This window comes from Mesocricetus auratus, unplaced genomic scaffold, assembly GCF_017639785.1.
Source record: "Mesocricetus auratus isolate SY011 unplaced genomic scaffold, BCM_Maur_2.0 Super-Scaffold_100691, whole genome shotgun sequence".
Lineage (NCBI taxonomy): Eukaryota > Metazoa > Chordata > Mammalia > Rodentia > Cricetidae > Mesocricetus > Mesocricetus auratus.
In genome coordinates, this window is record NW_024429267.1 from 55,794,204 (window position 1) to 55,808,138 (window position 13,935).

At 50.9% G+C, this 13,935-nt stretch overlaps 1 protein-coding gene and 1 long non-coding RNA gene across 5 annotated transcripts in view; one reads left to right on the forward strand and one right to left on the reverse strand.

Moving 5' to 3' along the window:
* Ctdspl (CTD small phosphatase like) overlaps positions 1-13,935 on the forward strand; it is a 115,690-nt gene that overhangs the window by 66,880 nt on the left and 34,875 nt on the right. The window lies entirely within an intron of this gene.
* On the reverse strand, positions 4,346-7,078 carry LOC121137658. 3 transcript variants are annotated; one of them, XR_005874955.1, is made up of 3 exons: positions 6,794-7,078; positions 6,105-6,362; positions 4,346-4,764 (listed from the first exon to the last, which is right to left on the reverse strand). It is a non-coding gene; the product is annotated as an uncharacterized LOC121137658 (long non-coding RNA). The 3 variants fall into 3 exon arrangements; XR_005874953.1 differs by having other exon boundaries at positions 6,105-7,078; XR_005874954.1 differs by having other exon boundaries at positions 5,586-7,078.

The following is a 13,935-nucleotide window of genomic DNA, read 5'->3' on the forward strand; positions in this document are numbered from 1 at the left end:
AGAGTTCCAGTACAGACAGGGCTACAAGAGAAACCCTGTCTCAGGAAGAAAAACAGAAAAGTCATACTCAGAAATTTGAACTGGATAATTAAAAACTATAAGCACCCCTCCCTCCCCCCCAAAAAAGCTGTGAGCCATCAAAGGTGACATTTTAAGACATGCGCATGTGCACGTGAATTGCTAAACGGTTAGCAAGGTGATACAAGCCATGTTGATCCATTTTCTTTTTTTTAAAATAAAACACCACATTTGTAAGCCCATGCCGTATCCAACAGCATTAGATCACCCATTCGGGCTATCAGAAAACTCCAGTGCCAGGAAGGGAAAACACAAGCCACCCATCGGACGGTCTCTGCTAAGCCATTCCCCAGACCTGCGTGGCTCTAGGAGAGAAACTACTCCATGACTCTCAAAGGTCGACCTCTGCACTCACGCTGCGCCAAGCGCATGCGCACACAAACACAACACACATCCATGCACACGCATGCACAGTAAATAACAAATAAATGTAAAAACAGCATGAAAAAAAGAAGTTTCCCTCTTCCCCCTTTCTCCTTAAAACTAAAAGGGGAGGATATTTCCATGTCTCAGAACTAGAAAATAAAGAGAACTGACGGTGCATGGAGACCGTACACATGCATGTAAAAGTGCCATTATACTTTCCTGCGAAGGCGAGGGAGGAGGCCAGAGACGGACGTCAGCTGTAATCCTCCACTCATGTTTTGAGATAGGGTCTCTCGCTGGACCATTTCGGCTAGACTGCCTGGCCGCAGAGCCCCCCGGGAGCCCCCTGTCTTTGCTCTACAGTGCTGGGGTTACAAACACGCTACCAAGGCACCCTGCTCTCATGTGAGTTCTGGGGGGTCTGAGCCTAGACCCTCGTGCTTGTGTAGCAGACGTTCTAACCACCGAGCCATCTCCCCACCCTCCAGGTTCTTTTGACATTTAAGCTATTTGGTTTGGTTTTTGTTGATCTGGTTGGTGGTTTGGGGGCTTGCTGCTGTTGTTTTAAGCGACTGAGGTACGAATTTGATAAAAGTCAAAGTCAGGCTGCTTCATGATTTGGGCCTACAGAGAGGAGAGTACCGCGTGTCCTGTTTCTGTGATAAAAATGAATGTCTCTAGGCCCACCATGTGCTCCTTTGTCTGTTTGGGTCCCTGCCCTGTGGTTAGAATTGTTTACCCGTTGAGAGAACCGTGAGGCCCAGACATGGTAGACCAGGAGCGACCCAGTATGGTGCCAAGGGCCTTTTCCTCCACTTTGCTTTGTCATTGCCAGCCTTGCTAGGAGGGTGTCCAAGAGGGGCCCCTGCGGAATGACCACCTGCCCAGTGGGCAGCAGCATGTAAGATGTCCCCAGCTCGTGTTTATCTTCCTATCTGCCCAACTCAAAAATAATGACAAAAGTAAATATTTGGGACCAGGTTTATTTTGGTCAGACAAATTCCAGCCTGCTTTCTAAAATTAGGAAGTCTGTGGGATGCACGTGGCTTGGGGCATCCTGCCGGAGAAGTTTGTCTGGGAGATACTCGGTTCTCTTCCTTACTGAGGCTGGCTGGGAAAAAAGCGTGCGTCTGAAGAGCCCCTCATGTCCACCCATCTGTGCAGACCCAGGGCTGGTGGTAGGAAGGCGCTAGCCAGCCGCTATGGTAGGCTGCCACCGCCTGCCCTCACCGGGTGATGCAGGGTGAGCTGCGCTCCTCTGTCTTCCCTTATACATGGCCAATCTGCCTTCTAAGGACGGCTTCCATCCTGCCCTGTCCCTGTCCCTCTGGGAAGCACTGGCTGATGGCCTTCCCACTGTCTTTCCCTGGTGGCGCTTGGCAATCCGACAAGTTAAGAGTCCTCATTACCTCCTGAACACAGTGTAACTTTCCACTTCTCTCATATAAGTGTCCTTTCTTATCCACGCCCCTCCATTCTTCCGGCTCCTCTGCTGCACCCCACTTCCGTGGGCAGGCCGCTGAGCCCAGGGGGGGAGCCTTGGCTGACTAAGTATTAGCTGCAACATCTCGTCGCTATCTCTTCCCCCCCCCGTACCCAGCACAAAGGAAGTCCCAGAAGATGTTTCTGTTCCCCCCTCCCTACGATGTCCTTGACCCGGGAAAGGCAGGTCCTCCCTGCCAGCTCCTAGACCTGATCTTTTACTGCCTAGATCCTGCTGCAGCCCTTTGGTAGAATGTAGCAGAAGCCTCCCTCCCACAGGGAATACTGGGGGCGACATCTACACTCAGGGTACCTCATCCGCTCTCAGCTCCCTTCCCTTCACTGGGCTGGCTTTGTGGGCTTCTGACTTTAATACTCTCCGGCCGCAACCCTGAAAGTCTCCGAGTTTTCGAATATTTGTACCAAGTTTATACAAATTATATCCCCCAGCTCAGGAGCGGAGGAAGTGCTGGCAGACAGTGGGAGGCGGGACTGGGGACTTAACTCTTAACTGCAGGCCATCTCTCCAGGCCAACTCTTAACTGCGGGCCATCTCTCCAGGCCGTCTGTCTTTCTGCTTCTCTGCACCTCTGCTGCCGTCTCGGTGTGTTGTGGTTTTGTTTCAAGATGTAATTCTACTGACTGCCTCTTTGGCCCACTGGGGGTTAGGAGCGCATACCTTGATCTCATGTGCTTGTGGGTTTCACCAGTTTGGTTTTTTTTTTCCTGCTGTAGATTCTTAGTTTCGTCCCACTGTGGTTGGGGGAAGACCCCCGGTGAGAGCCCCCTCTTGGTAGCACTTCAAGACTTTGTTCTGTGACAACACATGGCCCGTCCTGAAGAACGCTCTGCGTGTGCTTGAGAAGAATGTGTGTCCCGTGGTGTCTGGAATGTTCTGTCTGTGTCTCCTAGGTCCATTTGCTCGCACTGTTCAATCCTTTGTTTTTTTACTGGTGCTCGGGATTCTGAGGTATCATTGTGATGTTGTCTGTTCTTCAGTGTTGTCAGCCTTGGCTTGTCTCCCACCCTCTGATGTTGGGAGCTTATGTAACTAAGTATCTTCCTACTGAATTTAGAGTGTGTAGGGGGTTATGCATGTGAGTGTGTGGGTGTGTCTGCCCCTCTCTCTCTCTCTCTCTCTCTCCCTCTCCCTCTCCCTCTCCCTCTCCGTGTGTGTGTGTGTGTGTGTGTGTGTGTGTGTGTGTGTGTGTGTGTGTGTGTATGCCTCAGATTCCATCAATCTCTCACCCCTAAGTGCTGGAGTTCTAGGTATGCACAGCTATGCCAGTTTTTTACATAGGTGCTGAGAATTCAAACTCAGGTCATATGCTTGCACAATGAGCATTCTTACCCACTAAGCCATCTCCTGAGCCCTTTTTATCATATGATGCCATCTGTCGTCTGTGACAGCCCTTTACTTAAGTCTGTGTTGTCGGCTCCACTCTGGTTTGATGCTGTTTGTGTGGGATGTCTCTCGTTCTTTTGCTCTTAGCCCATGTATACCCTTGCAGGGACTCTGAGTGAGTCTTACGCGATTGGATCTTGGTGTTTCTTTCCCCCCCCCTTTTTTTTTTGTTTTGTTTCGTTTTGTTTTCAAGATGTTTTCTCTGTGTAGCCCTGGCTGTCCTGGAACTAGCTCTGTAGATCAGGCTGGCTTCGAACTCACAGATCCGCCTGCCTCCTGAGTGCCGGGATTAAAGGTGTGTCCCACCCCCACCCAGGTGGATCTTGATGTTTCTTTCTGAGTTCAGCCAATTCATGTATTGTGATTGGATTTTAATCTATTCAAGCTTAAAGTAATTATTGACAGAAAGAGAATGGTTACCATTTTCCTGTTTTCTATCTTGCACAAATCCATTTTTTCCTCTTTTCTTTCTGTCTCTGTGCCTCCTTGGTCTTTTTGTGTGGTGACATGATTCTATTTCTCTTTCTGTAGTTTCTCTTCCGTAAGTATTGTCTCTGTGGTTACCATGGAGATTACAGAAAACATCATTCAGTAATATTAATCTATTTGAGGCTGGTAGACGATGCCACTTAACCTTGGCATAGTTTTTAGGCATAATACAGCAAAATTGATTTTTTTTTCGAGACAGAGTTTCTTTGTATTCTTTTGGAGGCTGTCCTGGAACTCGCTCTGTAGACCAGGCTGGCCTCGAACTCACAGAGATCCGCCTGCCTCTGCCTCCCGAGTGCTGGGATTAAAGGCGTGCACCACCAATGCCCGGCATGCCTTTCTCGTTTGAGGCATCTGCACACACTCCATCACTGGCAGGCGATACAGACAAGGCTGTGAGCACACTTCAGTGGGGTTTGAATAAACTTGTCTTTCTTACCTGTATCATCTTCTAACTTCCCTAGGATACAACAGGTGGTCCATCAAAATGAGGTTGTAAAAGGATCAGTTTTATGAACTAGAAACTAACATTTTAAGTAATATTTATTACATTCTCCCATAGTAAGTATGATATAGATTGTGGTCATTTAGAAATGACAGCAGAGCATCAAGGGAAAGGTAACATTCACTCCAGTCCTACAGCCAGAGAGAATTCAACATATTGGTGCACCTTACATAAATTCATATTATCTTATAGGAAGCAGGAATTACCATCTTTGCTAAAAATAGTGGGGAGGGGGTAGCTCAATGGAATAAGTGCTTGTCGTGCAATCATGAGGATCACTCTGGACCCTCAGAACCCATGCAAAGCCACATGGGCAGAGCCGGTGGGCAGGATGGTTCCTAGTGCTCAAGAGGTGAAGCCGGAATCCCCAGAGCATGCTGGTCCTCCAGACTAGATGCAAGGTGAGTTCCGGTTTCGGTGAGAGAATCTGCCTCAGTGACTGTGGAGAGACCAAGAAAGGACACTTAGTGCCAACCTTTAGCCTCCATACAGGCACGCACCTGCGCACGCGCGCACACACACAAACACGCACGCGCACACACGTCATAAAAAGGTAGCAGGGAACTGGGAGTTGTGTGCCCAGGATGGGGAAGTGACCGAATGTGGGTGGCGCGACTGACAGGTGCTTAGGGGAGCAACTTGCCATGGGCCAGAAGGATTTTAACAAGGTGGTTCCGTTTGACCCAGCTCTTCCTGGCAGACCGCAGGGGCTCGTCCATGGTTCTGTGCTTTGGTTCATCTGCCCACTCATTAACATCTGTGAGCGTCCCCCATAGTCTCGGGCGTTTGAACACTTGGTTCCCCCATTATTGCTGATGCCGTTTCTCGAGGGTTAAAGGTGAAGACTTGCTGGAAGACTATCATTGCCAGGGAACTAGGTGGGGCTCACAGCTAAAATCCTCATGACGCTTGACGTCTCTCTGCTTCTTGTTCATGGTTGGAAGGTCGTGAACTGTTGGCTTCCTGTTCCAGCTGCTGTCTTTACCATCATGGACTCTTATCCGTCTGGAACCGAAGCCCAAAAAAACTCTTCCTTCCTTGGGTTGCCTTGATTGTGGTGTGTTAGCACAGAAATGAGAGTAACTAATTGAGCATCTCCTCGGACAGGCCCGGGGTACACCAGCACAGGTCTACGCGCAGGGATGTGAACGAGATTGATAAGGTCCCGATGCCCACACTTGCAGTGTACCCAACCCATGCTGCTGATACAGGCAGGGCTGGAGCGGGTCTGAGACGGTCGTCAGCGCTAAGCACACGCACCTCATGGAGAAGGTTCGCTCCTCCTGGACGCACAGGGCTCTCTGGAACTGCCGTCTGATGCTGTGCCCAACAGCTGCAGCACCGGCTACACTGCTGGACTTCTGCGCGGCTTGCATTTTCGCTGCTCTAGCCTCATGTCTGTTGCAGTGGCAAAACACCCTGACATTAAGCAGCTTATCGAAGAAAGGGCTTGCTTTAGCTCCCGGTGCCAGGTTCCAGCCCCTCACAGCAGAGAGGACACCGCACAGGAAGTTAGCACAGCTGGTCCCATCCAGTCGGAGCAGAGACAGAGAACGGATGCACGCTTGCTTGTTGCTCGCCGTACTCTCACACAGTCCAGGGGACGACGTCAGCCAGGCTCGGGCTGGGTCTTCCTTCCCACATCTATTAAGGCGGCCAAGACCCTGCTCCTCTCCTAGACATGGCCACAGGCCACGCTGACCTAGACAGTCCTTCAGTGAGACTCTTCCCACCCAACTTGTGTCAAGTTGACAGTTGAACTAATTAGCAGACACCTACCGGCGGGTGACACGTTCCTCTTCTGCTTTCCAGACACGTTGCTGCCGGTTACAGAGTGGGCAGCGTGTGGGGAGTGGATGGGTCTGGGCCTCCGAGCTCACGTCTGTTTGTTGGATGGCTCATTTTTGTCCAGTTAATAAACGCAAAGGGAGGGCTTGTTTTTTAAACACCGTTTATCTGGTGCCTGTTAAATTTTAACCTGTTTCCTCTTCAGCGCACCAGCTGCTTAAACCCCTTATGCTGTCATTTGTCATGGCTCTGCGTGATTTAAAAACAAAAACACAGTGTGCAGCGATAGCTCAGAGCTCAGAACCTAACCCTCACACACACCTCGCTTGCTTAACCAGCCCTGCCGCTTAGGAGCTCAGTGAGTGTCCCTGGCCACCAGGGCCAAGGAAAGCTCGGAGGCAAAGAAGGGTGTTCCCAGCGGAGTGGGGGCTCCTAGGCATCATCACTGAGAGGCGGTGCCCTGGCTGCACTGAGTTCTACCCGCTGTGCGGCTTCCTAGCAAGACCTGGCGCCTTTTGTGTTTGCCGTGTGCTGACTTCTGACGTGAAGGGCGAGGGCTGAGGGCTCAGCTACAGGGGATGTCTCTGGAAATGAGACCCAACATGCAGGGAGAGGGCTGGGAATCTGGATGCCCGTGTTCTCACGGGGAGGGGGGGGCTGGTTAGGATTGTGCTACTCACTGTCAAGAGCACGGATGATGATATAAAGGGCTTTGCACACTCAGCAAATCTAAGATGGGGGACAGGGAAACACAGCTGTCATTCCAGAAGGAAGCAAGAGGTCAGCTCACTGCTGAGGGGCCACTGCCAGCCTTGTGTTCCCAGAGATGGCTCTTTCAGACTCTTCTGTGGAATTCCATGGGGAGGTTTATCTCGTGCAAATAAAATAGACGCTGATTGAATCTTCTCTTGGCGAAATCCTCTTTTCTAGATGTTTGGCTTCTCTTTTGAACTGTGTGGTCTGCAGAGTGCAGTCTCCACTCTGAACACTCCCCTTTTATCCCAGCAGAGGGGAAGTCATGTTTGTTGACTGCTCTTTCAGGGTGGATAAAGGAATGTAATGTATGCATACACTGCCCAGAATTTCCTGTTAGACACCCATTCCAGACCTCGGCCTGGGAGGCGGTCCAGAGATAGGAGCCTATTCTAGGAGGGAAGAAACAGTGCTTTCATCTCCGTGTTGGCCTCCGGAAAGGGCTCTCCCTCACCCTCCTTTTAAGAGGCCATTTAGCTTTCTCCAACATGATGTAGTTGTGAATTCAGCAATATGGTCTCTTTAGGACTGTAATTACTGTGCTCTGCTCTAACATTCCTGTGTGTGAAGCAACAGCCTTACCTTAAGGCACGTTTGATGTTTCATTCTGTAGCTTATGTGGCAGCGCGGACACAATGTAGCAGCATGGACACAAACGTAACACATCCTTAGCACGTTTGATGTTTCATTCTGTAGCCATAGCAGCGTGGGCATCCACAAGGATGCTGTACACGGGGCTTATTGTTGTAAATCCGTCATGGATCACTCCTGTGTGTGTGGTGGGGGGGTATGCAGGTTCATACCCCTCCCTTGAGAATGTTGGGTTTCCTGCTCTGACACCATCTGCCCTATTCACCTAAGACAGGGTCTGAGTCTGGAGCTGAGCTAGCAGCCGGCAAGCCTCAGCAAGCCTCCTGTCTCCATCCTTCCTAGTGCTGGGGCTACAGTCGCCTTTGAAATGGGAGCTGGTGATGCAAACTCATACGCTCATGCTTGCACTGCAAGTGCTCCTGCCCACTGAGCCATGCCATCCCCCAAGCCCCCAGATTCCTTAAGTTTGACAAGAAAAAGATTCATTTGGTGTGGCAGTTGTTGGTGCCTTGCGACATCACCAGTCAAATGGGTATATTGTTGGAGGAAATTGGATCTGGGTAGTAGTTAAAATGCCAGGCGGTGGTGGCGCACGCCTTTAATCCCAGCACTCGGGAGGCAGAGGCAGGCGGATCTCTGTGAGTTCGAGGCCGGGCTGGACTGATAGTCTCCAAAACAATACAGAGAAACCCTGTCTCGTAAAAACAAAAATAAAATGGCAAAGAGATTGTTCTCTGGACTATTGCAATAGGGGAAATAGCTCTCGGTCTAGACCCTCGGTGGAGTTTGAATGCACATACCATGGACAAGTGGCGTTTGTAGCTGAGCAGGGTTGGGGTCATGGGTGGGCAGTTACTACAGGGAGCCCTCAAGATTTGGGGGAGGGGGTGTTCTGGCTAACTAGCTGTCTTTGTATGGGGTGGAAGGTACCATAGCATGGGTGTGGAGGTCAAAGGGCAACTGGTAGGAGTCTGTTCTCCTTCCATCTTGTAGTTCTGGGGATTAAACTCTGGTCAGGCTTGTCCTTAGGCACCATTCTCACTCAGCCATCTCTCAGCCCACCCATCAGGATACGTGAGGAAGACAGGCCAGGGTCGTGAGCCATCACCGGAGAGAGGGTGAACGCTGGGCATGTTCCCTGTGAAGGCACAGGGTGTAGATGAAGTTTCTGTCCAGCCCCGTCCCACCGCCCTTCAGTCCCAAATAAACACACAGAGGCTTATATTAATCATAAACTCTTTGGCCAATGGCTCAGGCTTCTTACTGGCTAGCTCTCTCAATTATTAACCCATTTCTATTAATCTGTGTATCTTTATATTGTCTTGGCTCACCGGAGAATGCCCAGGTGTCCTATCTTCCCAGTAGCTACATGGCAACTCACTCCCTGCATTCCTCTTTCCAGCATTCTCCTAGTCTGGTAACCCCGCCTAAACTTCCTGCCTGGCTACATCCTGCCTGCCCATTGGCCGAAAAAGCTCAACCAATAAGATAAACATATATTCACAGCATACAGGAAGGACATTCCCCCATCACAGGGACTTTTGTTAAGGTCACCTCATAGCTCCTTCCTAAATTTGGACTTTACAAAGAAATGTGCAGATGAGCCTAGGACCTCTCTACAGTCAGGGTGTGTAAAGGTTCCTTGTCAGTGATATGTCTGTTTTCTTCTGGACTGTGCTGTCTTCCGTGATCTCCCTGTGCCAGGGAGAGGCGAGCCTCACATTGTGGGAACTAAAGGCAGACCTTTGTGTTGCTGCTAAGATGTCTTTACTGGGGAGGAGCCTTACTATTAGAGATACTTACATCCAGTAGTAAAGTTAGCTCGCTGCTCGTTATCTGGAACTCCTTATTTTTAATTAAAATTGTTCTTGGACCTTTTCATCCCCATCTTCCTGCCACCCCCACCCACCCCCAGTACTCCCCACAAATCTCGGGTGTTTATGTCTATTCATTTGGTTTTGTGACCCACTGAAACAAGCCAGTGTCATCTGTATGGCCATGGGGTTGGAGCTATCTGTTGGGACCTGGTGGGTTCACAACTGGACAGTGGGTCCTTCTCTCCCAGAACCTGTTAATCACCAGGCGTTCCGAGGTCTTTCCACCGAGAACCATTCCTTGTAGCCCAGATGCGTTAGAGAGAGGGGAGGGTGGATCACAGCCCGTGTGGTAGCTATGCGCAGGATGGTGGGTGGTGAGCGCTCATGCCTGAGTCAGTGCAGACCCAAAAGTGTAGGTCCTGAAGCCAGGGTGGGTGGTCCCAAAGCTTCCTCACATCCTAACTCTAAAGCAGATCCAGTCCACAGAAAATAAAAGGTCGGTGATTATGAGGCATGTGGCTGGTCTGGGGACATTTCAACATTTCTGGAAACTGCAAAGAAGCCAGAGGATCAGGGAACAGGAGACAGTGACCACAAATTGCCCTCTCCTTGTGTAGACGCCACTCCACTGTAGTCTCCCGGACTGGCACAACCTCGCCTAGACTCTAGTCATGTGACCCTTTGCCTGTTCTCCTCGGGACACTGAAGAACCACGCCCCACGGTCAGCCGAGGTGAATGTCCTCCTGGACACTTCACGTCTATGATTACGGCGCTTTCTACCCTCATTTCATGTGTAATTTCCTAGAAGGGCCCTAAGGCCGGGGCCTGGCGCTAAGCCTCACGCAGGGAGATGGGTTTTCCTCGCTGCCTTTGTTGTCATCGGTGTTTGTATACAGAGATGTTCTCCGCACTGGAGGTAAAACTTGAAAGGGCCACTTACTGGCCTAAGTTTAGAATTCACATCACCAAAGCCAAAACGGGTCTGCCTACATGTTTTCTCATAAAGCCAGGCAGCCTGTGTGAGCACGGCCGTCTGGGTACAAGCTAAATTCTCCCTGTGCTCAGCGAGACGCTGCACAGGGCCCAAGGCTGCCGGCGTTTTAAGTTGCTGGTAGGTTTTTTTAATTTCTTTTTCTCTTACGTGAGCATAAATGCTTTTGCTGCAAGCACAGTGCTGTGGGGAGCCGCCGCTCTTTGAGAGGCGTCGCTGTTTAGGTAGATGAAGTCACACAGCTAACAAGGGAGCTCAGATGCACCTGCAACGCCCTCCTCCTCCTCCTCGGCACCTGACGAGTGCTCTCTGTTTGAGGGAGGTTTGTTATCTGTTTTCTGCACATGCGCGCGTGTGTGTGTGTACTTATGTATGCACGGGTGCTGTGGGCAGGTCAGAGGTTGACATCAGGCAGCCTCCTAAATCTGTTTTCTTACTGAACCTAGAGCTCACCAGTTTGGCTAGATCCGGGGCTTCCCCGCTTCTGCCTCCCCAGCACGGGGAATACAAGCATGAACCACCAGACACTGGGGACCCAGACTCATGTACCCATGATGGGCAAAACAGCCTCTCCACCAACGTAGCCATTTCCCCAGTCCACAAGTACTTTAAAAGAGTTACAGGGGGAGCGAGAGGGGATGGGAGGGGTGAGTGACGACGTGTAAAAGCCCGAGAACAAGTTTGAGGGGTCGGGTCTCCTTCCACCGTATTGAGGCAGGGTCTCTATTGCCTCTGTCGCGCTGCGTTCTCCAGGCTAGCCGGCTCACAAGCTTCTACAGCCAGTGGCTCTCAATCTGTGGGTCTCGAACCCCAAGGACCATCAGAAAACACAGATATTTACATTACAGTTCACAACAGTAGCGAAATCCCAGTTATGAAGCAGCAGCGAAAGTAATCTTATGGTTGGGGGCCACCACAGCATGAGGAATTGTGTTAAAGGGTCGCAGCGTTAGGAGGTTGAGAACCCTTCTCTAAACCCGTTCTTCCATCTCCGCCCACCATCTCTCCGTTGGCGTGCTGGGATTATAGATACCCGCCACTGCCCCTAGCTTTCCTATGTGGCTTCCAGGGCTGGAGCTCAGGTTGTCCGGCTGGTACGGTGTCTTTATTTGCTGAGCCATCTCACTAGCCCCTGTACGTGCTTTTAAATAAGTCCACGGAAGAAATTCCACTCGCCTAGGCTCTTAAACGGCCCATAAGGACTGATTTTGCAAATATCTTCGATCTTTGCTACAAATTGATAGTCTGTGCTGGTAGCTTAACATTTAATCTCAGTCATTCCCATTACAGAGATAAGGCAGAGGCATGTGTGGCACAGAGTGGATGTGTCCCTCTCCTGGCTAAACGGCCCAGTCCAACTCACAGGGATGCTGGACCCCTGCTGTCCTGACCCCCATCTCACACTCCTTTTTTCCTCTCCCATACTTTCCTGTGTGTGTGTTGCGTGTGCTGTGCACATGCACGTGTGAATGCATACATGTGGAAGCCTGATGACGTCAGGCGCTGCCCTCATCACTCTTCAGCTGTATTGCGTGAAGCCGGGTGTCTTAAGCCGGGAGCTCGCCTGTGTGACCAGTCTCACTTGCTAGCTCGCTCTGGAGAGGCTGGAATTACAGACGGACCACCGTGCCCACCCAGTGCTCTGTTCATGTGGGCCCACGGGATCCCAGCTGTGATCCCCATCCTTGCGTGGAGTCCTCTATCCACTGAGTCATCCCCAGCCCTGCTTTGCCTTTGTTGCTCTCCCTGTCTTAAGCTCGCTCACGCTAGGCCCTTGCCACACCATTTCCTCATTTCCCTGCTCTCTCTTTGAAACTGTCCTTACCCCGGCGTGGTCCATACTGGAGAGGCTGGCGCAAGATGCTTGCCACATGTTTGAAGCCTGTCCTAAGTAGTGATTCTGGGCTAGCAAGGGCTGGATGGCAAAACTTGTCAACAAAAAGGGAAGAGAGGGAGGAGAAAGGAGGAGAGGAACGAATCCAATTCCTTCTACCCAGGGCCTCAGCCTGCCCTGTACTGCCCACATCAAAGCGTAGCTCTTCCTGTATCTAGACTTGGTATTCAGATTCGGAGGCTATAAGGATAGTTAGTGCCTAAGACATCTGCCAGGCTCTGCACTGCCCAGGGTGAGAGCTTCCATTCCCAGAACTGAGCGTTGACATTGAAAACCATGTAAACCCAGCTTAGACTAGCTTAGGGTAAAAGGGAATCTGTGGTTTCACATAACTAAAAATTCCACAAAGATCTGGTTTGATAATACTGCATCTCAAGAGCTTTTTCAGCTTTGGCTTTCTGCACTAGGGGTAAAGGTGGCTAGCGGCTGCGGGCTTCTTAGGAAACACAGTGAAAAGGAGAGCGCCTTCTCTGACAATTGTAGCACAAGACCCTTCTGGCCCGAGCTCAGCTGTGGCTGGAAGGCTGGTGAGGTGGGGTCTCGTGAAGGGAAGGGAGGAGCATTTTACTAGAAAGCCCAGTCGGTTCTGGCAGGTGAAAACTGTCAGATGTGAGCCATGTTCCCCTTTAATGATTTTAGCTAGCCAATGACTTTATGATGTCACTTCCTGCTTCTACCCAGAGAGACCGGGAGATCTTCGGGAAGCTTCCCATCTTGTAGAACCAGGGACTCATGTCCTCCAAGAAAAAGACAACTGCCACTGTGTCCACTCCGAGCCTTATCTATAGATGCTTCCAGAAGTCCCTGGACCTGGCAGGAGAGGAGAGGGCCGCATCCACGAGCAGGAAGCAGGTCTTGTTTGTCGAGGAGACATCTAGAAAGAAGCAGTAGGGTGTGCTCAGAAAAACAGCCTTGTATCTGTTTCCTCTGTATCACCCCCGCCCCAGGAGACACACGAGGACTGTGAGACCCAGACCCACCTCCAGCACCCACACACACACACACACACCCGTGTCCTCAAAGAAGTTGAGTCATTGACTCACTTGTCTGCATCTGCCAAGAGCCCCCTTCATTCACTTTAGGGGGAAATACCCACGGCCTAGCCATCAGGTGGAGAGACTGCAGCTGCTGGAGTGGGCCCTGGGCCTGGCCCTGAGCCCTGGGGAAATGGCGGTCACGGCACGCAGGGAACCTGGTTGGGAGAATGTGCTAGATCTGCTGGCCTCCTTGGTGCTCTTTGGTGTTCCTCGTTGGTGCTCCTCCTCGGTGCTCCGTTCTGGTCGGTAAGCAGCTTAGGGCTAGGAGTCCAGGACCAGCTTGCAGGCTGGGCTGGAGCAGTGCTCAACAGAGAGCGAAGCAGAGCCCCCAGAGAGAAATGAGCTTCAAGGGGCTGAGAGGGAGTGTGGAGCTGCCTCTCCTCTCCCGAGAGCCTGGTTCTTTCTCTCAGGAAACAGCAGCCAGCACAGCACACCGGACACTCAGCCCCTCCCTCCACCTTGCCCATCTTGGCACCCAATTTTTTTTTTGAGCAATCGAGTAGAATTATTTCCTGAGGTCTGTCCAGTTCTGCTTTTAAAGTACAGTTTATGTAACTGAGACCTGTTATAGTAAATGTGGCTCTCAGTTGACAGGTGCCAGTAGAGAAGAAAAAATAATAATAATCCCGAGTATCCATCCATCCTCGATCCAGAACTTACCGGCAGAATCATTAGTGTCCCACCAAGCAAAAGGTGGTAAGGCCTGATGAGATGACTCAGCAAAATAAGGCGCTTGCT